This window comes from Somniosus microcephalus, chromosome 4 (genome assembly GCF_052327205.1).
Source record: "Somniosus microcephalus isolate GS21.2 chromosome 4, FLI_Smic_1.0, whole genome shotgun sequence".
Taxonomy (NCBI): domain Eukaryota; kingdom Metazoa; phylum Chordata; class Chondrichthyes; order Squaliformes; family Somniosidae; genus Somniosus; species Somniosus microcephalus.
Window position 1 is genome coordinate 57,794,527 of NC_140990.1, and position 23,099 is coordinate 57,817,625.

The 23,099-nt window shown below is 49.2% G+C and overlaps 1 protein-coding gene and 1 pseudogene across 3 annotated transcripts in view; one reads left to right on the forward strand and one right to left on the reverse strand.

Annotated features, from left to right (window-relative positions):
* LOC147118975 (uncharacterized) overlaps window positions 1–23,099 on the forward strand; it is a 305,332-nt gene that overhangs the window by 147,611 nt on the left and 134,622 nt on the right. The window lies entirely within an intron of this gene.
* LOC147118976 (uncharacterized) overlaps window positions 1–23,099 on the reverse strand; it is a 206,694-nt pseudogene that overhangs the window by 131,913 nt on the left and 51,682 nt on the right.

Sequence of the window (23,099 nt, forward strand, 5' to 3'; positions counted from 1 at the left end):
AAGAAACACGCAGAAAGTGGGAAAAAGAAGATGAACAGTTTGGAATCAAGATGGCAGCCACTCACCTCGGTTCAGAATGATAAGGCCCGCCCACACATGCAAATGAGCGGATAATGAGCGGAATTTTGAACATTTTTTGGATAACGGCACAATTGTTGTCCGACCGTCGGCACAATTTTTGTTCCGAGCAAAAAGTAGAATATGCCTACAAGAGTCCCCTAATGATGAGCTTTCTTTTGATATAACATATGTTTAGGTACGCTCTATAACTTTTGATTGTATAGCCGGACAGAGAGACAGACATATCCTTTTATATATATAAATATAAAATTTGTCCAGAGTATTAATCTCAAGCCCAGTTATTCTAGTTATTAATATCAGCAGAAACAAAGCCCAATTGCCAGAGTGAACATGGTTCAGTCCTGGATGTGATTAACAGCAGCAATAACTGCAGATCCAACCTCTGCCATCACTGGTGAACTTACTGGTGTCTCAGCAGAGTGCATGACTGAGTGAATCCCTTCCCACACATGGAGCAGGTGAACGGTCTCTCCCCAGTGTGAACTCGCTGGTGATTGAGCAGGTTAGACTTCCAAGTGAAAAGCTTCCCACAATAAGAGCAGGTGAAAGATCGCTCCTCAGTGTGAACTCTCTGGTTTCTCAGCAGAGTGCATGACTGAGTGAATCCCTTCCTACACACGGAGCAGGTGAATGGTCTCTCCCCAGTGTGAGTGCGTTGTGGGGTCAGCAGAGTCGCTTGTGTTTTTAAAGCTCTTCTCACAGTCAGAACATCTAAATGGTCTTATAACAGTGCGAACAAGTTGGTGAGTCAGAGAAGAATGGGATGACTGAGTGAATCCCTTCCCACACACAGAGCAGGTGAACAGCTCTCCCCAGTGTGAAACTCGCAGGTGTTATCTGGAGATGGTATAAACTGAGTGAATCCCTTCCACATTCAATACACGTGAACTTCCTCTCTTGCCAGTATGAACTCTCTGGTGTATCTGGAGCTTGGATAACTCTGCGAATCCCTTCCACACATGGAGTAGGTGAACGGACTCTCCCCGGTGTGAACTCGCTGGTGTATCTGGAGCTTGGATAACTCCTGCAAATCCCTTCCCACACAAGGAGCAGGAGAACGGCCTCTCCCCGGAGTGAGTGCGCCGATGAGTTTCCAGCTTGGATGGATATTGAATCCCTTCCAACAGTCCCCACATTTCACACATTTCTCCGTGGTGTGGGTGTCTGTGTGTTCTCTCCAGGTTGGACGATCGGTTGAGCTTCGTCCACACACAGAACAACGGGTGTACGGTTTCTCCCCACTGTGAATGGTGCGATGTTTTTTCAGGTTGTTGTAACTGGTTAAAGCTTTTTCCACAATCAGTGCTCTGGAACACTCTCACTTTGTATGGATGTCTCGGTGCTTTTCCAGTCACTGCTGATGTTTTGGATCTTTTCCCACAGACAGAACAGACAAACATTTCTCCTTCACATTCAAAGGGCCGATGATATTCAGGTCCTGATGAATCGAGTGACTGTCAGGTCTTGATGTGATGTTTGGTTTGAGTTTCCCGTCTGTAAATCCTCCCCTTCTAACACCTTGTAAAAGGAGTTTACAAAAGCCATCACTGTAAGTACAGGATAGAAATTCAGAACAGACAATTCTAGTTTCTATGGAACATTCTTTCCTCTCTTGTTCCTCCCAAGAGCTTAAATCCCCGTCCCACACACTCTCCTCCACCTCTCCTGTGCTGAAATCCAAACCCATCGCACCATCTACAACATTTCTTTCCTCCACTCCCAGTTTCTCCCCCTCCTCTCTACTCTGGTTGGGGTCAGTTCTCCACCCACAGTGTGCAGAGTTGAGAATAAAATCAATGAGTCAAATGATTGTCTCTCCTGGTCACTGAGACTGTGAAGCCGCCCACTCTCTGTTCTGTACCAAGAGGCTGCGAAATGAGCCTGCCTCGCATTAGGCCGCCTTGAGCTGCAGGTGGACATGGTCCGTCTTCGCTTCCACAAGATGGCAGCGCATAAATGATGAGTGGTTTTGATCGAGCAAGTAGGGGAGACACTGTTCACTCTGGCAAGTGGGTCGGTAACCAAAGGTCACAGATTTAAAATAGTTGCTAAAAGAACTAGAGGGAAATGAGGAGAATTGTTTTCACACAGAGGTTGTTAAGATCTGGAACGCACCATCTGAAAGGATGCTGGAATCAGGTTCCACAAGAACTTTCAAACGTTAATTGGACATGTACTTGAAGAGGACTAGTTTGCAGAGTTCTGGGGATAAAGCTGGGGTTGGGACTAAATTGGACAGCTCTTTCAAAGAGCCGGCACAGACACGATGGGCCGAATCACCTCCTTCTGTGCTGTGAGATTCTATGATCAGTGTGAACACGCTGGTGTCTCTTAAGGTTCTTCGAGCTTTTAAAACTCTTCCCACTGTCAGAACATTCAAAGGGTCTCTCGTCAGTGTGAACAAGCTGGTGTTCCTTCAGATCCCTGGGGCTTTTAAAACTCTTCCCACAGTCAGAACATTTAAAGGGTCTCTCATCAGTGTGAACAAGCTGGTGTGACAGGAGGGTGGATGATTTATTGAATCCCTTCCCACACACGGAGCAGATGAACGGCCTCTCCCCAGTGTTAACTCGCTGGTGTCTCTTCAGCTCCCCGGAGCGTTTAAAGCTCTTACCACAGTCAGAACATTTAAAGGGTTTCTCTCCAGTGTGAACTCGCTGATGTGTCAGCAGGTTGGATGACTGAGTGAATTCCTTCCCACACACGGAGCAGGTGAACGACCTCTCACCATTGTGAGCTCGCTGGTGTTCCTTCAGTTCCCCGGGGCTTTTAAAGCTCTTCCCACAGTCAGAACACTGAAATGGTCTCTCATCAGTGTGCACTCGCTGGTGTCGCTTCAGTTCCCCAGAGTTTTTAAAGCTCTTCCCACAGTCAGAACACTGAAATGGTCTCTCATCAGTGTGAGCTTGCTGGTGTTGCTTCAGATCCTGGGGGCTTTTAAAGCTCTTCCCGCAGTCAGGACACTGAAATGGTCTCTCGTCAGTGTGAGCTCGCTGGTGTTCCTTCAGATCCCTGGCGCTTTTAAAGTTCTTCCCACAGTCAGAACACTGAAACGGTCTCTCATCAGTGTGAGCTCGCTGGTGTCGCATCAGTTCCCTGGAGCTTTTAAAGCTCTTCCCACAGTCAGGACACTGCAATGGTCTCTCATCAGTGTGAGCTCACTGGTGTTCCTTCAGATACTGGGGGCTTTTAAAGCTCTTCCCACAGTCAGAACACTGAAATGGTCTCTCCCCAGTGTGAACTCGCTGGTGTGTTTGCAGGTGGGATGAACAAACAAATCCCTTTCCACACACGGAGCAGGTGAATGAACTGCCCCTAGTGCGACTGCGCTGTTGAACTTCTATTGCAGATGGGGAACTGAATCCCTTCCCGCCATCCCCACCTTTACCCGGTTTCTCCCCGGTGTGAAGGTGCATGTGTCTCGCCAGGTCAGGCGATCGGCTGAATCCGCGTCCACACACTGAACACGTGTGAGGTTTGTCATCGCTGCGATCACTGCTTTCTCCTTCCATGTGCAAAGGCCAATGATATTCAGGTCCTGATGAATCGAGCGACTCTGTCAGATCTTGACGTGATGTTTGGTCTGAGCTTCCCGCCTGTAACTGCTCCAATTCTATAACCCTGTAAATTCAGATCAAAAAAGGATCAGAGGCAAACTGTTGTTTAATTTTCCTCTTTCCGAACCTAGGGGCAGTGAAGCTGATTTTCAGGCCCCAGCTGCTGCACAGGTTGGTTGTAAGGATCAGCAGTAATGGTGGCTGTAATACCCACAAGCTCCAGAAACGCTCTGTTGACACTGAGCCCCGCGCATGTGCTCATGGCCCCCGCACTTTCCCTCCTGCTCCACAATCGCCCGTCCCGATCGGTCCGCAACGCGCATGCTCAGCAGACAAAACCCCGCGGTTGGAACATCGGGTGTACATGCGAAGCTACAACATCTGGTACATGTGCGCGGCTCAGGTGGGGGCGAGTCAGTGTTTCACCTCAGCCGGAGGGAGGTGCGCATGCGCAGGACGACCCAGTGTTCTTACTGTCAGCAATCACTCCCTCGTTTCTTTAATAAAAACAGAAAATGTTGGAAATACTCAGCAGGTCAGGCAGCATCTGTGGAGAGAGAAACAGAGTTAACGTTTCAGGTCGATGACCTTTCGTCAGAACTGCTTGTTCTTTAGTGTCAGCCAGTGGCTCAGTTGGTCGCACTCTCGCCTCTGAGGCATAAGGTTGTGGGTTCAAGTCCCACTCCAGAGATTTGAGCACAAAAATCTAGGCTGACACTCCAGTGCAGTACTGAGGGAGTGCGGCACTGTTGGAGGTGGCGTCTTTTGGATGAGACGTTAAACGGAGGCCCCGTCTGCTCTCTCAGGTGGATGTAAAAGATCCCATGGCACTATTTCGAGAAAGAAAGACTTACATTTATATTGTGCTTTCATGACCACCATATGTCTTTAAGTGTTTTACAGCCAATGAAGTACTACAATGAAGTAGTCACTGTTGTAATGTGGGAAATAGCAGGGCAGTTATCCCCAGTCTCCTAGCCAATGTTTATCTCTCAATCAACATAAAAAGATAGATTATCCGGTCATTATCACATTGCTGTTTGTGGGAGCTTGCTGTGCTCTAACTGACCGCCGCGTTTCCTACATTACAATAGTGACTACACTTCAAAAGTACTTCATTGGCTGTACAACACTTTGGGACATCCAGTGGTGGTGAAAGGCGCTATATAAATGCAAGCCTTTCTTTCTTCACTGGTCTCACCAGCGACCTCTTCTGACTGTTGGTTGATTGACATTACAAGAGGATTTGAGTACAGGATAAAGAAGTCTTACTCCAATTGTACAGGGCCTTGGTGAGACCAGACCTGGAGTACTGTGTACAGTTTTGGTCTCCTTACCTAAGGAAGGATATACTTACATAAGAACATAAGAAGTAGGAGCAGGAGTAGGCCATACGGCCCCTCGGGCCTGCTCCGCCATTCAATAGGATCATGGCTGATCCAAATCTAGACTCACGTCCACTTCCCTGCCCTTTCCCCGTAACCCCTAATTCCCTTATCTGCTAGGAAACTGTCCATCTCCATTTTAAATTTATTTAATGTTGCAGCTTCCGCAGCTCTCTGGGGTAGCAAATTCCATAGATTTACTACCCTCTGACTGAAGAAGTTTCTCCTCATCTCAGTTTTGAAAGGGCAGCCCCTTATTCTTAGATTATGCCCCCTAGTTCTAGTCTCACCCATCATTGGAAACATCCTCCCCGCATCCACCCGATCAAGCCCCCTCACAATCTTATATGTTTCGATAAGATCGCCTCTCATTCTTCTGAACTCCAATGAGTAGAGTCCCAACCTACTCAACCTTTCCTCATACATCAACCCCCTCATCTCCGGAATCAACTGAGTGAACCTTCTCTGAACCGCTTCGAGAGCAAGTATATCTTTTCTTAAATATGGAAACCAAAACTGCACGCAGTATTCCAGGTGTGTCCTCACCAATACCCTGTATAACTGCAGCAAGACTTCCCTGTTTTTATACTCCATCCCCCTTGCAATAAAAGCCAAGATTCCATTGGCCTTCCTGATCACCTGCTGCACCTGCATACTAACTTTTTGTGTTTCATGCACCAGGACCCCCAGATCCCTTTGTACTGTAGCACTTTGCAGTTTCTCTCCATTTAGATAATAACTTGCTCTTTGATTTTTTCTGCCAAAGTGCATAACCTCACACTTTCCAACATTATATTGCATCTGCCAAATCTCTGCCCACTCACTTAGCCTGTCTATGTCCTTTTGCAGGTTTTTTATGTCCTCCTCACTCACTGCTTTCCCTCCCATCTTTGTATCGTCGGCAAACTTGGATATGTTGCACTCGGTCCCTTCTTCCAAATCGTTAATATAGATTGTAAAGAGTTGGGGTCCCAGCACTGACCCCTGCGGAACACCACTAGTTACTGATTGCCAGCCCGAGAATGAACCATTTATCCCAACTCTTTGTTTTCTGTTAGATAGCCAATCTTCCACCCATGCCAGTATATTACCCCCAATCCCGTGATTTCTTATCTTGATCAGTAATCTTTTGTGTGGAACCTTGTCAAATGCCTTTTGGAAGTCCAAATACACGACATCCATTGGTTCCCCTTTATCCACCCTGTATGTTACATCCTCAAAGAATTCGAGCAAATTTGTCAAACATGACTTCCCCTTCATAAAACCATGCTGACTCTGTCCTATTAAATTATGTTTATCCAAATGCTCTGTTACTGTTTCCTTAATAATGGACTCCAACATTTTGCCAACCACAGATGTTAGGCTAACTGGTCTATAGTTTCCAGCTTTTTGCCTACTTCCCTTCTTAAATAAGGGTGTTACATTAGCAGTTTTCCAATCTGCCGGGACCTTTCCTGAGTCCAGGGAGTTCTGGAAAATAATCACCAATGCATCCACAATCCCTACCGCCACTTCTCTCAAGACCCTAGGATGTAGGCCATCAGGTCCGGGGGATTTATCCGCCTTAAGTCCCATTATTTTACCGAGTACCATCTCCTTAGTGATTTTAATCGTGTTTAGCTCCTCCCCCCCCCACCATTGCCCCCTGTTTGTCCAGTGTTGGGATATTTTTAGTGTCCTCTGCTGTAAAGACTGATACAAAATATTTGTTCAGCGTCTTTGCCATCTCCATGTTCCCCACCACTAGTTTCCCGATCCCATCCTCTAAGGGACCAACGTTCACTTTAGCCACCCTTTTTCTTGTTATATAGCTGTAGAAACTCTTGCTGTCTGTTTTTATATTTTTTGCTAGTTTACTTTCATAATCTATCTTCCCTTTCTTAATTAATCTTTTAGTTATTGTTTGCTGGCTTTTAAATGCTTCCCAATCCTCTATCCTCCCACTAGATTTGGCTACTTTGTATGCCCTTATTTTCAGTCGGATACTATCCTTTATTACTTTACTAAGCCACGGATGGCTGTCTTTTCTTTTATTCCCCTTTTTCCTCAGTGGAATATATTTATCTTGAAAGATGTGAAATATCTCCTTGAATGTAGACCACTGCTCTTGTACCATCTTACACTTACTTGCCACAGAGGGAGTGCAACGAAGGTTCACGAGATTGATTCCTGGGATGGCGGGACTGTCGTATGAGAAGAGATTGAGTAAACTAGGCCTGTATTCTCTTGAATTCAGAAGAATGAGAGGGGATCTCATTGAAGCATACAAAATTATTACAGGGCTTGATAGGGTGGATGCTGGGAGAATGTTTCCCTTGGCTGGGGAGTCTAGAACCAGGGGCCACAGCCTCAGGATAAAGGGTCAGCCATTCAGGACTGAGATGAGAAGACATTTCTTCACACAGAGGGTGGTGAATCTTTGGAATTCTCTACCCCAGAGGGCTGTGGAGGCTCAGTCATTGGGTATATTCAAAACAGAAGTCGATAGATTTCTGACCAGTAAGGGCATCAAGGGATATGGCGATAGGGCCAGTGAATGGAGTTGAGGCAGAAGACCAGCCATGATCAAGCTCGAGGGGCCGAATGGCCCACTTCTACTCCTATGTAAAGAACTAGATGTAATATCTCCAAGTTTGCAGACAACACAAAGCTGGGTGGGCATGTGTGCTGTGAGGAGGATGCCGAGAAACTCCAGTATGATTTGGACAGGTTGGGCGATTGGGCAGATGCATGGCAGATGCAGTATAATGTGGATAAATGCAAGGTTATCCACTTTGGTGGCAAAAACAGGAAGGCAGATTATTATCTGAATGGCAATAGATTGGGAGAAGGGGAAGTGCAATGAAACCTGGGTGTCCTTGTGCACCAGTCGCTGAAGATAAGCATGCAGGTGCAGCAGGCGGTTAAGAAGGCAAATGGTATGTTGGCCTTCATAGCGAGAAGGTTCGAGTACAGGAACAAGGATGTCTTGCTGCAGTTGTACAGGGCCTTGGTGAGACCGCACCTTGAGTATTGTGTGCAGTTTTGGTCGCCTTATCTGAGGAAGGATGTTCTTGCCATGGAGGGAGTGCAGCGAGGATTCACCAGACTGATACCTGGGATGGCAGGAATGACGTATGCGGAGAGATTGGGTCGATTAGGCTTATATTCGCTAGAGTTTAGAAGAATGAGGGGGGATCACATTGAAACTTATAAAATTCTAACAGGACTAGACAGACTAGATGCAGGAAGGATGTTCCCGATGGCCGGGGAGTCCAGAACCAGGGGTCACAGTCTAAGGATAAGGGGTAAGCCATTTAGGACAGAGATGAGGAGGAATTTCTTCACCCAGAGAGTGGTGAAGCTGTGGAATTCTCTACCACAGAAGGCAGTTGAGGCCAATTCATTAAATATATTCAAGAAGGAGTTAGATATATTTATTAAGGCTAAAGGGATCAAGGGGTATGGGGAGAAAGCAGGGACAGGGTACTGAGTTTGGATGATCAGCCTTCACACCCATCATAATGAAGTGTTTCAAGAGACTGGTCCTGGCTCACATCAAAGGCAGTGTTCCCGCCTCTCTTGACCAACACCAGTTTGCCTATCGTGCAAACAGATCAACGGAGGATGCAATCACAACTGCTCTACATTCTGCATTGAATCACCTAGACGGTAAAGAGACCTACATCAGAATGCTGTTCATAGGCTACAGCTCAGCATTCAACACTATCGTCCCCAACAAGCTGGCCACCAAACTCCACTCTCTTGGCCTGAACACTTCCCTTTGCAACTGGACCCTGGACTTCCTAACTAACAGACCCCAGTCTGTCAAATTAGGTAACCACACCTCCCCCCCCTGACCCTGAACACGGGGGCCCCACAAGGTTGTGTGCTGAGCCCCCTCCTCCACTCCCTCTTCACCCACGACTGTGTGGCTGTTCATGGTTCCAACACCATCATCAAGTTTGCGGATGATCCCACGGTGGTAGGCCAGATCACCAACAACGATGAGTCAGCCTACAGGGAGGAGGTCCAGCATCTCGTGAAGTGGTGCGCCGATAACAACCTGGCCCTTAACATCAAGAAAACCAAGGAAATCATTGTGGACTTAAGGAAGTCTAAAGGCGGAAGCCACACCCCCATCCACATCCATGGGGCTGTGGTGGAAAGGGTGGACAGCTTTAAGTTCCTCGGAGTCCTCATCACGGAAGACCTCTCCTGGTCCCTCAACACCTCCTCTTTGGTGAAGAAGGCCCAGCAGCGCCTATATTTCCTAAGGAGGATGAAGGGATGTAACCTGTCACCCCTGATCCTCTCTAACTTTTACCGCTGCACAATGGAGAGCATGCTGATGAACTGTATCACAGTGTGGTATGGCAGCTGTAGCTCCTATGACCAGAAAGCCCTGCAGCGGGTAGTCAAAACTGCCCAACGCATTACCGGCACCCAGCTACCGACCATAGAGAACATCTACCAGAAACGCTGTTTACGGAGGTCACTGACCATCATCAAAGACCCTACCCACCCCAGCCACAGTTTGTTCACCCCCCTGCCATCTGGGAGACGCTACAGATACATTCGCACCCGCACGACCAGATTTCGGAACAGCTTCTTTCCCAGGGCTGTCATCCTACTGAACTCCACAAATAAACTCTAAAGCCTGCACATCTGCCAATGCACTTTATTATGTTTATGTTAATGTATTACAAGCCAAATGAATGTTGAATGTTAAATGTCTTAATCAAAATGTACACTCTCGGGAGCCGCAAGCCTACATTTCGTTGTACTGCACTTGTGCACTAACAATGACAATAAAGTTGATTATGATTATTATTATTATTATTATTATTATGATCGCATTGAATGGTGGAGCAGGCTTGAGGGGCTGAATGGCCTACTCCTGCTCCTATCTTCTATATTTCTATGGTTATCCCTCAATTAACATAAAATGATAGATTATCAGATTGCTGTTGGTGGGAGCTTGCTGTGCGCTAATTGGCTGCTGCGTTTCTTACATTACAACAGTGACGACACCTCAAACAGCACTTAATTGGCTGTAAAGCGCTTTGGGATGTCCGGTGGTGGTGAAAGGCGCTATAGAAATGCAAGTGTTTCTTTCTTCACTGGTCTCACCAGCGGCCTCTTCTGCCTGACGGTTGATTGACTGCCGAGAGTCCGCTTCGGGCCGGGTCCGGCACAGCGACCCCTGCCGGTCACCAAGGGTAATAACCGCGCATGCCCAGAGGAGACCAACCCCCTCCCCCACTCGGAGCTGCGCCTGCGCACTCGGATCCTGTCGGACGGAGTCGGCGCGGGGCATTCCAGGGAAAGGCCTTGGTGTCGGTTACAGAGTCACAATCGGTGATGCAAAGTGAGTGTTCTCCGCTCCGATTGGGTGGAGAATCGCGCGGGGTGGGGGGAGGGGTGGATCGGGAGAGAATAAAGAGAAATAGAAAAACCTCAGAGTCCGCGAGGCCCCGGACCGAGCAGCGTCAGTTGGACGGAGCACGTGATCTCCTCGGGGACACGTGACCCGGGCTCACGGCCTGATTGACGGGAGCTTCCGACCAATAGGGAGCGAGCGGGACGGGGCTGGAGGAGCGAGCCGGCGGCGGGTCCTCCAAACAATCGGGGAGCCCGAGGGCGGGACTAGCGCCGGCTGATTGTCTGATCCGCAGGGCAGTGAGTTTCTCCAGTCCCTTGTTCAGGGCCCGGGGCCAGGGGAGGCTGTGGGCCTTTATTCCCCTTATTGGACACAAGGCTCTTTCTCTCACAACACACTGGCTCAGGTTTTAATAGAGACTTTTTAAATTCAGGAATGAAAGCAGATAAACCCCGTGCTTCTGTGGAACAAACTTTCTAATAATTTATAGAATCATAGAATGGTTACAGCACAGAAGGAGGCCATTCGGCCCGTCGAGCCCGTGCCGGCTCTCTGCAAGACCACTTCAGCTAGTCCCACTCCCCGCCCTTTCCCCGTAACCCTGCACATTTCTTTACTTCAGATACTTATCCAATTCCCTTTTGAAAGCCGTGATTGAATCTGCCTCCACCACCCTTTCAGGCAGTGCATTCCAGATCCTAACCACTCGCTGCGTAAAAAAGTTTTTCCTCATGTCGCCTTTGGTTCTTCTGCCAACCACCTTAAATCTGTGTCCTCTGGTTCTCGACCCTTCCGCCAATGGGAACAGTTTCTCTCTCTCTACTCTGTCTAGACCCCTCATGATTTTGAACACCTCTATCAAATCTCATCTCAACCTTCTCTGCTCTAAGGAGAACCACCCCAGCTTCTCCAGTCTATCCACGTAACTGAAGTCCCTCATCCCTTATCCCTGGAACCATTCTTGTAAATCTTTTCTGCACCCTCTCTAAGACCTTCACATCCTTCCTAAAGTGCGGTGCCCAGAATTGGACACAATACTCCAGTTGAGGCCGAACCAGTGTTTTATAAAGGTTCATCATAACTTCCTTGCTTTTGGACTCTATGCCTCTATTTATAAAGCCCAGGATCCTGTATGCTTTTTTAACCACTTTCTCAACCTGCCCTGCCACCTTCAACGATTTGTGCACACATACCCCCAGGTCTCTCTGTTCATGCACCCACTTTAGGATTGTACCCTTTAGTTTATATTGCCTCTCCTCATTCTTCCTACCAAAATGTATCACTTCGCACTTTTCTGCATTAAATTTCATCTCCCACGTGTCCGCCCTTTCCACCAGCCTGTCTATGTCCTCTTGAAGTCTATCACTATCCTCCCCACTGTTCACTATACTTCCAAGTTTTGTATCATCTGCAAATTTTGAAACCGTGCCCTGTACACCCAAGTCTAAGTCATTAATATATATCAAGAAAAGCAGTGGTCCTAGTACCGACCCCTTACTCAAGTCCATTGAATGGCGGAGCAGGCTCACGGTGCCGAATGGCCTACTCCTGCTCCTATCTTCTTTGTTTCTATGTTTCTATGTATCTAACCCGTGCTGTACTTGCCCAGGGAGTGTTTGATGGGACAGTGTAGAGGGAGCTTTACTCTGTATCAAACCCGTGCTGTATCTGCACTGGGAGTGTTTGATGAGACAGTGTAGAGGGAGCTTTACTCTGTATCTAACCCGTGCTGTTCCTGCCCTGGGAGTGTTTGATGGGACAGTGCAGAGGGAGCTTTACTCTGTATCTAACCCGTGCTGTACCTGCCCTGGGAGTGTTTGGTGGGACAGTGACAGGATCGGACAAAGTCAACATGGATTTACAAAAGGTAAATCGTGCTTGACTAATCTACTGGAATATTTTGAGGATGTATCTGGTAAAATAGATAAGGGAGAACCAGTGGATGTGGTGAATTTGGACTTTCAGAAGGCTTTCGATAAGGTCCCGCACAAGAGATTTGGGTGTAAAGTTAAGGAACATGGGATTGGGGGCAAGGTATTGACTTGGATAGAGAACTGGTTGGCGGACAGAAAGCAAAGAGTTGGAATAAACAGGTCTTTTTCCGAGTGGCAGGCAGTGACTAGTGGGGTACTGCAGGGATCGGTCCTTGGACCCCAGCTATTCACAATATATATTAATGATCTAGACAAGGGAACTAGATGTAAGATCTCCAAATTTGTCGACGACACAAAGCTGGGTGTGTGTGTGTGCTGTGAGGAGGATGCCGAGAAACTCCAGGATGATTTGGACAGGTTGGGTGATTGGGCAAAAACATGGCAGATGCAATATAACATGGATAAATGTGAGGTTATCCACTTTGGTGTCAAAAACAGGAAGGCAGATTATTATCTGGATGGCGATAGATTGGGAGAAGGAGAAGTGCAACGAGACCTGGGTGTCCTTGTGCACCAGTCGCTGAAGGTAAGCATGCAGGTGAAGCAGGCGGTTAAGAAGGCAAATGGTATGTTGGCCTTCGTAGCGAGAGGGTTCGAGTACAGGAACAAGGATGTCTTGCTGCAGTTGTACAGGGCCTTGGTGAGACTACATCTTGAGTATTGTGTGCAGTTTTGGTCACTTTATCTGAGGAAGGATGTTCTTGCCATGGAAGGAGTTCAGCGAAGATTCACCAGGCTGATACCTGGGATGGCAGGAATGACGTATGAGGAGAGATTGGGATGATTGGGCTTGTACTCGCTGGAGTTTAGAAGAATGAGAGGGGATCTCATTGATACTTATAAAATTCTGACAAGACTGGACAGGCTAGATGCAGGAAAGATGTTCCCAATGGTCGGGGAATCCAGAACCAGGGGTCATAGTCTAAGGATAAGGTGTAAGTCATTTAGGACAGAGATGAAGAGGAATTTCTTCACCCAGAGGGTGGTGAACCTGTGGAATTCTCTACCACAGAAGGCAGTGGAGGCCAATTCATTAAATATATTCAAGAAGGAGTTGGATATATTTCTTAAGGCTAAAGGGATCAAGGGGTATGGGGAGAAAGCAAGGACCGGGTACTGAAATTGGATGATCAGCCATGATCTCATTAAATGGCAGAACAGGCTCGAGGGCCGAATGGCCTACTCCTGCTCCTATCTTCTATGTTTCTACCATAGAATCCCCTATTACTATAGCTCTACCCCTCTTTTTCCTCCAGTCCTGTGCAGCAGAGCCACCCCTGGTACCAGCAAGTTGGCTGCTGCCGCCTTCCTCTGATAAGCCATCCCCCGCAACAGTACTCAGAGTGGTGTATCTGTTTGAGAGGGGGATGTCCACAGGGGACCCCTGCACTACCTGCCTGCGCCTACTACTCTATCTGCTAGTCACACCTTCCCTTTCTGCCTGTCCAACCTTTGCCTGCGGTGTGACCAACTGCTTAAACGTGATATCCACGAAGTCCTCAGCATCGCGAATGGTGCAGTATGTATCCAATCGCAGCTCCAGCGCCGCAATGCGGTCTGCCAGTAGCTGCAGCTGGACACACTTCCTGCACACATAGTTGTCAGTGAGTTCCCACATAGCGCAGGAGCAGCATACCACAGCGCCAGGCTCTCCTGCCATGACTTACCCTTTAATTAATTGAAATTAAATTAAATCAAATCAATCCCACCAATTACACTACAGTTAAATGGTATATTTAAGGGCCCTTGTTTACCAACAGTCCATGCTACAGCACAGAGACCTTAGAAGCTATAAAACACAGAGTTTAAGTTTAAAAAGAGAGAAATACTCACCAACCAATCACTTACCTGCTTTCTGGTGACGTCACATTTCGATTACTTTTTACTTCTCTCCCTCTCTCTGAGGCGCACCTGCTCCTCGTCGCTGCCGAGATTCCCGCCGCCACTCTCGCCGGGAAACGGCGGGTGGATAATGTTGAGTGTTTTAATAATGGGGCCTGGGGCCGCACTCGGGGTGTGAGCAGCCCGCGTCCCCCCGGGGTTCATGAACCCGCTCCCTGAGCTTGGGGGGTGAGCAGCCCGCGTCCCCCCGGGGCTCATGAATCCGCTCCCTGAGCTCTCTCACCTGATGTGTCAGCGGCTGCTGCCAAGGTCCGCGCATGCTCAGTTCACCTTCTGTTGTTCAGGTTAACGGTCAAGCCCCGCCCCTCACACACTCCGATTGGTTGGAGGACCCGCTGCCCGGTCGGTCCTCCAGCCCCGCCCAGCTCTTTCTATTGGTCCGGAGCTCCCGTCAATCACCCGGGCAGTGTGAGCTGAGCATGTGCGGACCTTGGCAGCAGCCGCTGACACATCAGGTGAGAGAGCTCAGGGAGTGGGTTAATGAACCCTGGGGGGGCGCGGGCTGCACACACCCCGAGTGCGGCCCCAGGCCCCATTATTCAAACATAGAAACATAGAAGATAGGAGCAGGAGTAGGCCATTCGGCCCCTTGAGCCTGCTCCACCATTCAATGAGATCATGGCTGATCATCCAAATTCAGTACCCTGTTCCTGCCTTCTCTCCATATCCCTTGATCCCTTTAGCCTTAAGAAATATATCCAACTCCTTCTTGAATATATTTAATGAATTGGCCTCTACTGCCTTCTGTGGTAGAGAATTCCACAGGTTCACCACTCTCTGGGTGAAGAACTTCCTCGTCATCTCTCTCATACATAGCTTACCCCTTATCCTTAGACTGTGACCACTGGTTCTGGACTCCCCGACCATCGGGAACATCCTTCCAGCATCTAGACCCTGGGACTGTACATGGGGATTCCAACCCTGGGACTGTACATCGGGATTCTAACCCTGGGATTTTACATGGGGATTCAAACCCTGGGCCTGTACATGGGGATTCTAACCTTGGGATTATACATCGGGATTCTAACCCTGGGACTATACATGGGGATTCTAACCCTGGGATTTTACATGGGGATTCCAACCCTGGGACTGTACATGGGGATTCTAACCCTGGGACTGCACATGGGGATTACAACCCTGGGACTACACATGGGGATACAAACCCTGGGACTGTACATGGGTATTCCAACCCTGGGACTGTACATGGGGATTCTAACCCTGGGACTATACATGGGGATTCTAACCCTGGGACTGTACATGGGGATTCTAACCCTGGGACTGTACATGGGTATTCTAACCTTGGGAACTGTACATGGGGATTGTAACCCTGGGACTGTACATGGGGATTCTAACCCTGGGACTGTACATGGGGTTTCTAACCCTGGGACAGTACATGGGGATTCTAACCCTGGGACTGTACATGGAGATTCTAACCCTGGGACTGTACATGGGGATTCTGGCACTGGGACTGTACATGGGGATTCTAACCCTGGGACTGTATATGGGGTTCCAACCCTGGGACTGTACATGGGGATTCTAACCCTGGGACTGTACATGGGGATTCTAACCCTGTGACTGTACATGGGGATTCTGGCACTGGGACTGTACATGGTGATTCTAACCCTGGGACTGTACATGGGGATTCTGGCACTGGGACTGTACATGGGGATTCTAACCCTGGGACTGTATATGGGGATTCTGGCACTGGGACTGTCCATGGGGATTCTAACCCTGGGACTGTACATGGGGATTCTGGCACTGGGACTGTACATGGGGATTCTGGCACTGGGACTGTACATGGGGATTCTAACCCTGGGACTGTATATGGGGATTCTGGCACTGGGACTGTACATGGGGATCCTAACCCTGGGACTGTACATGGGGATTCTAACCCTGGGACTGTACATGGGGATTCTAACCCTGGGACTGTACATGGGGATTCCAACCCTGGGACTGTACATGTGGATTCTAACCCTGGGACTGTACATGGGGATTCTAACCCTAGGAATGTACATGGGGATTCTAACCCTGGGACTGTACATGGGGATTCTAACCCTGGGACTGTACATGGGGATTCTAAACCTGGGACTGTACATGGGGATTCTAACCCTGGGGCTGTACATGGGGATTCTAAACCTGGGACTGTACATGGGGATTCTAACCCTGGGAACGTACAGCGGGATTCTAACCCTGAGACTGTACATGGGGACTCTAACCCTGGGACTATACATGGGGATTCTAACCCTGGGATTTTACATGGGGATTCAAACCCTTGGCCTGTACATGGGGATTCTAACCTTGGGACTATACATCGGGATTCTAACCCTGGGACTATACATGGGGATTCTAACCCTGGGATTTTACATGGGGATTCCAACCCTGGGACTGTACATGGGGATTCTAATGCTGGGACTGCACATGGGGATTACAACCCTGGGACTACACATGGGGATACAAACCCTGGGACTGTACATGGGTATTCCAACCCTGGGACTGTACATGGGGATTCTAACCCTGGGACTATACATGGGGATTCTAATCCTGGGACTGTACATGGGGATTCTAACCCTGGGACTGTACATGGGCATTCTAACCCTGGGACTGTACATGGGGATTCTAACCCTGGGACTGTACATGGGGATTCTAACCCTGGGACTGTACATGGGGTTTCTAACCCTGGGACAGTACATGGGGATTCTGGCACTGGGACTGTACATGGTGATTCTAACCCTGGGACTGTACATGGGGATTCTGGCACTGGGACTGTACATGGGGATTCTAACCCTGGGACTGTATATGGGGATTCTGGCACTGGGACTGTACATGGGGATTCTAACCCTGGGACTGTACATGGGGATTCTAACCCTGGGACTGTACATGGGGATTCTAACCCTGGGACTGTACATGGGGATTCTAACCCTGGGGCTGTACATGGGGATTCTAAACCTGGGACTGTACATGGGGATTCTAACCCTGGGAACGTACAGCGGGATTCTAACCCTGAGACTGTACATGGGGATTCTAAACCTGGGACTGTACATGGGGATTCTAACCTGGGATTTTACATGGGGATTCCAACCCTGGGACTGTACATGGGAATGCTAACCCTGGGACTGTACATGGGGATTCTAACCCTGGGACTCGACATGGGGATTCTAACCCTGGGAGTGTACATGGGGATTCTAACCCTGGGACTGTACATGGGGATTCTAACCCTGGGACTGTACATGGGGATTCTAACCCTGGGACTCTGCATGGGGATTCTAACCCTGGGAGTGTACATGGGGATTCTAACCCTGGGACTGTACATGGGAATTCTGGCACTGGGACTGTACATGGGGATTCTAACCCTGGGACTGTATATGGGGATTCTGGCACTGGGACTGTACATGGGGATTCTAACCCTGGGACTGTACATGGGGATTCTAACCCTGGGACTGTACATGGGGAATCTAACCCTGGGACTGTACATGGGGATTCCATACCCTGGGACTGTACATGGGGATTCTAACCCTGGGAATGTACATGCGGATTCTAACCCTGGGACTGTACATGGGGATTCTAACCCTGGGACTGTACATGGGGATTCTAACCCTGGGAATGTACATGGGGATTCTAACCCTGGGGCTGTACATGGGGATTCTAAACCTGGGACTGTACATGGGGATTCTAACCCTGGGAACGTACAGCGGGATTCTAACCCTGAGACTGTACATGGGGATTCTAAACCTGGGACTGTACATGGGGATTCTAACACTGGGACTCTACATGGGGATTCTAAACCTGGGACTGTACATGGGGATTCTAACCCTGGGACTGTACATGGGGATTCTAACCTGGGATTTTACTTGGGGATTCCAACCCTGGGTCTGTACATGGGAATGCTAACCCTGGGACTGTACATGGGGATTCTAACACTGGGACTGTACATTGTGATTCTAACCCTGGGACTGGACATGGGGATTCTAAACCTGGGACTGTACATGGGGATTCTAACCCTGGGACTGTACATGGGGATTCTAACCCTGGGACTGTACATGGGGATTCTAACCCTGGGACTGTATATGGGGATTCTAACCCTGGGACTGTACATGGGGATTCTAACACCTGGACTGTACATGGGGATTCTAACCCTGGGACTCGACATGGGGATTTTAACCCTGGGAGTGTACATGGGGATTCTAACCCTGGGACTGTACATGGGGATTCTAACCCTGGGACTGTACATGGGTATTCTAACCCTGGGACTGTACATGGGGATTCTAACCCTGGGACTGTATATGGGGATTCTAACCCTGGGACTGTACATGGGGATTCTAACCCTGGGACTGTACATGGGGATTCTAACCCTGGGACTCTTCATGGGGATTCTAACCCTGGGAGTGTACATGGGGATTCTAACCCTGGGACTGTGCATGGGGATTCTAACCCTGGGACTGTACATGGGGATTCTAACCCTGGGACTGTACATGGGGATTCTAACCCTGGGACTGTACATGGGGATTCTAAACCTGGGACTGTACATGTGGATTCTAACCCTGGGACTGTACATGGGGATTCTAACCCTGGGACTGTACATGGGAATTCTAACCCTGGGACTGTACATGGGGATTCCAACCCTGGGACTGCACATGGGGATTCTAACCCTGGGACTGTACATGGGGATTCTAAACCTGGGACTGTACATGGGGATTCTAACCCTGGGGCTGTACATGGGGATTCTAACCCTGGGACCGTACATGGGGATTCTAACCTTGGGATTGTACGTGGTGATTCTAACCCTCGGAGTGTACATGGGGATTCTAACCCTGGGACTGTACATGGTGATTCTAATCCTGGGACTGTACATGGGGATTATAAACATGGGTCAGTACTTGGGGCTTCCAACCCTGTGACTGTACATGGGGATTCTAAACCTGGGACTGTACATGGGGGTTCTGACCCTGGAACTGTACATGGGGATTCTAACCCTGGGACTGCACATGGGGATTCTATCCCTGTGACTGTACTTTGGGATTCCAACCCTGGGACTGTACATGGGGATTCTAACCCTCGGACTCTACATGGGGATTCTAACCCTGGGACTGTACATGGGTATTCTAACCCTGGGACTGTACATGGGGATTCTAACCCTGGGACTGCACATGGGGATTCCAACCCTGCGACTGTACATGGGGATTCTAATCCTGGGAATGTACATGGGGATTCTAACCCTGGGACTGTACATTGGGATTCTAAACCTTGGACTGTACAAGGGGATTCTAACCCTGGGACTGTACATGGGGATTCTAAGACTGGGACTGTACATGGGGATTCAAACCCTGGGACTGTACATGGGGATTCTAACCCTGGGACTGTACATGGGGATTATAATCCTGGGACTGTACATGGGGATTCTAACCCTGGGACTATACTTGGGGATTCTAACCCTGGGACTGTACATGGGGATTCTAACCCTGGGACTGTGCATGGGGATTCTAAACCTGGGACTGTACATGGAGATTCTAACACTGGGACTGTACATGGGGATTCTAAACCTAGGACTATACTTGGGGATTCCAACCCTGGGACTGTACATGGGGATTCTAATCCTGGGACTGTACATGGGGATTCTAACCCTGGGACTGTACCTGGGTATTCTAACCCTGGGACTGCACATGGGGTTTCTAACCCTGGGACTGTAAATGTGGATTCTAACCCTGGGACTGTACATGGTGATTCTAACCCTGGGACTGTACATGGGGAATCCAACCCTGGGACTCTACATGGGGATTCTAACCCTGGGACTGTAGATGGAGTTTCTAACTCTGGGACTGTACATGGGGATTCCAACCCTGGGACTGTACATGGGGATTCTAACCCTGGGACTGTACATGGGGATTCTAACCCTGGGACTGTACATGGGGATTCTAACCCTGGGACTGTACATGGGGATTGCAACCTTGGGACTGTACATGGGGATTCTAACCCTGGGACTGTACATGGGGATTCTATCCCTGGGTCTGTACATTGGGATTCTAACCCTGGGACTGTACACGGGGATTCTAACCCTGTGACTGTACATGGGGATACTAACCCTGGGACTGTACATGGGGATTCTAACCCCGGGACTGTACATGGGGATTCTAACCCTGGGACTGTACATAGGGATTCTAACCCTGGGACTGTACATGGCGATTCTAACCCTGGGACTGTACATGGGGATTCGAACCCTGGGACTGTACATGGGGATTTTAACACTGAGACTGTACATGGGGATTCTAACCCTGGGACTGTACATGGGGATTCTAACCCTGAGACTGTACATGGGAATTCTAACCCTGGGTCTGTAGATGGGGATTCTAACCCTGGGATTTTACATGGGGATTCAAACCCTTGGACTGTATATGGGAATTCTAACCCTTGGACTGTCCATGGGGATTCTAACCCTGGGACTGTACATGGGAATTCTAACCCTGGGACTGTAGATGGGGATTCTAACCCTGGGACTCCACATGGGGATTCCAACCCTGCGACTGTACATGGGGATTCTAACCCTGGGACTGTACATGGGGATTCTAACCCTGGGACTGTACATGGGGATTCCAACCCTGGGGCTGTACATGGGTATTCTAATCCTGGGACTGTACATGGGGATTCTAACCCTGGGGCTGTACATTGGGATTCTAAACCTGGGACTGTACAAGGGGATTCTAAACCTGGGACTGTACATGGGGATTCTAACTCTGGGACTGTACATGGGGATACAAACCCTGGGACGGTACATGGGGATTCTAATCCTGGGACTGTACATGGGGATTCTAACCCTGGGACTACACATGGGGATTCAAAACCTGGGACTGTACATGGGGATTCTAACCCTGGGACTGTGCAAGGGGATTCTAAAGCTGGGACTGTACATGGAGATTCTAACACTGGGACTGTACATGGGGTTTCTAAACCTGGGACTGTACTTGGGGATTCCAACCCTGGGACTGTGCATGGGGATTCTAACCCTGGGACTGTACATGGGGATTCTAACCCTGGGACTGTTCATGGGGATTCTAACCCTGGGACTGTGCATGGGGATTCTAAAGCTGGGACTGTACATGGAGATTCTAACACTGGGACTGTACATGGGGATTCTAAACCTGGGACTGTATTTGGGGATTCCAACCCTGGGGCTGTACATGGGATTCTAACCCTGGGACTGTACATGGGGATTCTAACCCTTGGACTGTACATGGGAATTCTAACCCTTGGACTGTCCATGGGGATTCTAACCGCTGCATCTGCAGCGGGTGGAGGCGGAGCTGAGCGGCAGAGCGACTACAAGAGGCCCCAGAGGCTCAGGTAGGCCCCAGTGCGGCATCGGCAGCGGGTGGAGGCGGAGCTGAGCGGCAGAGCGACTACAAGAGGCCCCAGAGGCTCAGGTAGGCCTCAGTGCGGCATCGGCAGTGGGTGGAGGCGGAGTTGGGACCAGTCGGGAGCAGTGAGTCGGAGCCCGGTATAAAAACCGGAGAGAGGCGAGGCCCGAGACCACAGCTGGGGCAGTCGGGAGAGCAGGAGGCCAGTAACTGCTGGGGCAGTCGGGAGAGCAGGAGGCCAGTAACTGGTGAGTTTAAAAGCTCACCTTTCGCGGGCTTTTTCTTTCGCAGCTGGTGCAGTCGGGAGAGCAGGAGGCCAGTAACTCTTATATAGGTGGAGCTGTTGCTAAACCCGAAACACTACAGTGTAGTGTCTCCCACCCTTCCACCTCCTCTAACCTTTTAGGGGTTAGGGGAAGTTGAAAAGGTAGGTTCAATTTATTTTATTTCAGGAGCCTAACCTAGGTGGAAAAGGTTCCAGGACAGGAGGCGGCAGTGAAAATACAACACCAGAAAACAGGTAGGTGACTGGTTGGTGAGTACTTTCACAAACTTATTCTAAGTAGAATTCAATAATTAAGCTAAATCGTAGTAAATAAAAGGGTATTGTAAGGGTTAAGTCATGGAAGGGCAGCTCGGACCCGTGTCATGCTTCTCCTGTGCCATGTGGGAAATCAGGGACACTGTCCCTGACAACTATGTGTGCAGGAAGTGTGTCCAGCTGCAGCTCCTAGCAGACCGCATGGCGGTGCTGGAGCTGCGAATGGACTCACTCTGGAGCATACGCGATGCTGAGGATGTTGTGGATAGCACATTCAGTGAGTTGGTCACACCGCAGGTAAAGGCTAGCTCAGACAGTAAATGGGTGACCAAAAGGCAGGGTAAAGGCAGGAAGGTAGTGCAGGAGTCACCTGCGGTCATCTCCCTCCAAAACAGGTTTACCGTTTTGGGTACTGTTGGGGGAGATGACTTATCAGGGGAAGGCACCAGCAGCCAGGTTCAGGGCACCATGACTGGCTCTGCTGCACAGAAGGGCGGGAAAAAGAGGGATAGGGCTATAGTGATAGGGGATTCAATTGTAAGGGGGATAGATAGGAGTTTCTGTGGCCGAGACCGAGACTCCAAGATGGTATGTTGCCTCCCTGGTGCAAGGGTCAAGGATGTCTCGGAGCGGGTGCAGAGCATTCTGAAGGGGGAGGGGGATCAGCCAGTTGTCGTGGTACATGTAGGTACCAACGATGTAGGTAAAAAGAGGGAGGAGGTCCTACAAGCTGAATTTAGGGAGTTAGGAGCTAAATTGAAAAGTAGGACCTCAAAGGTAGTAATCTCTGGATTGCTACCAGTGCCACGAGCTAATAAGTTTAGAGAGAGTAAGATAGATAAGCTAAATACGTGGCTTGAGCAGTGGTGCAAGGGAGAGGGATTTAAATTCTTGAGGCATTGGAACCAGTTCTTGGGGAGGAGTGACCTGTACCAAGGGGACGGTCTACACCTGAACTGTGAGGGAGCCGATGTCCTCGGGGTAATATTTT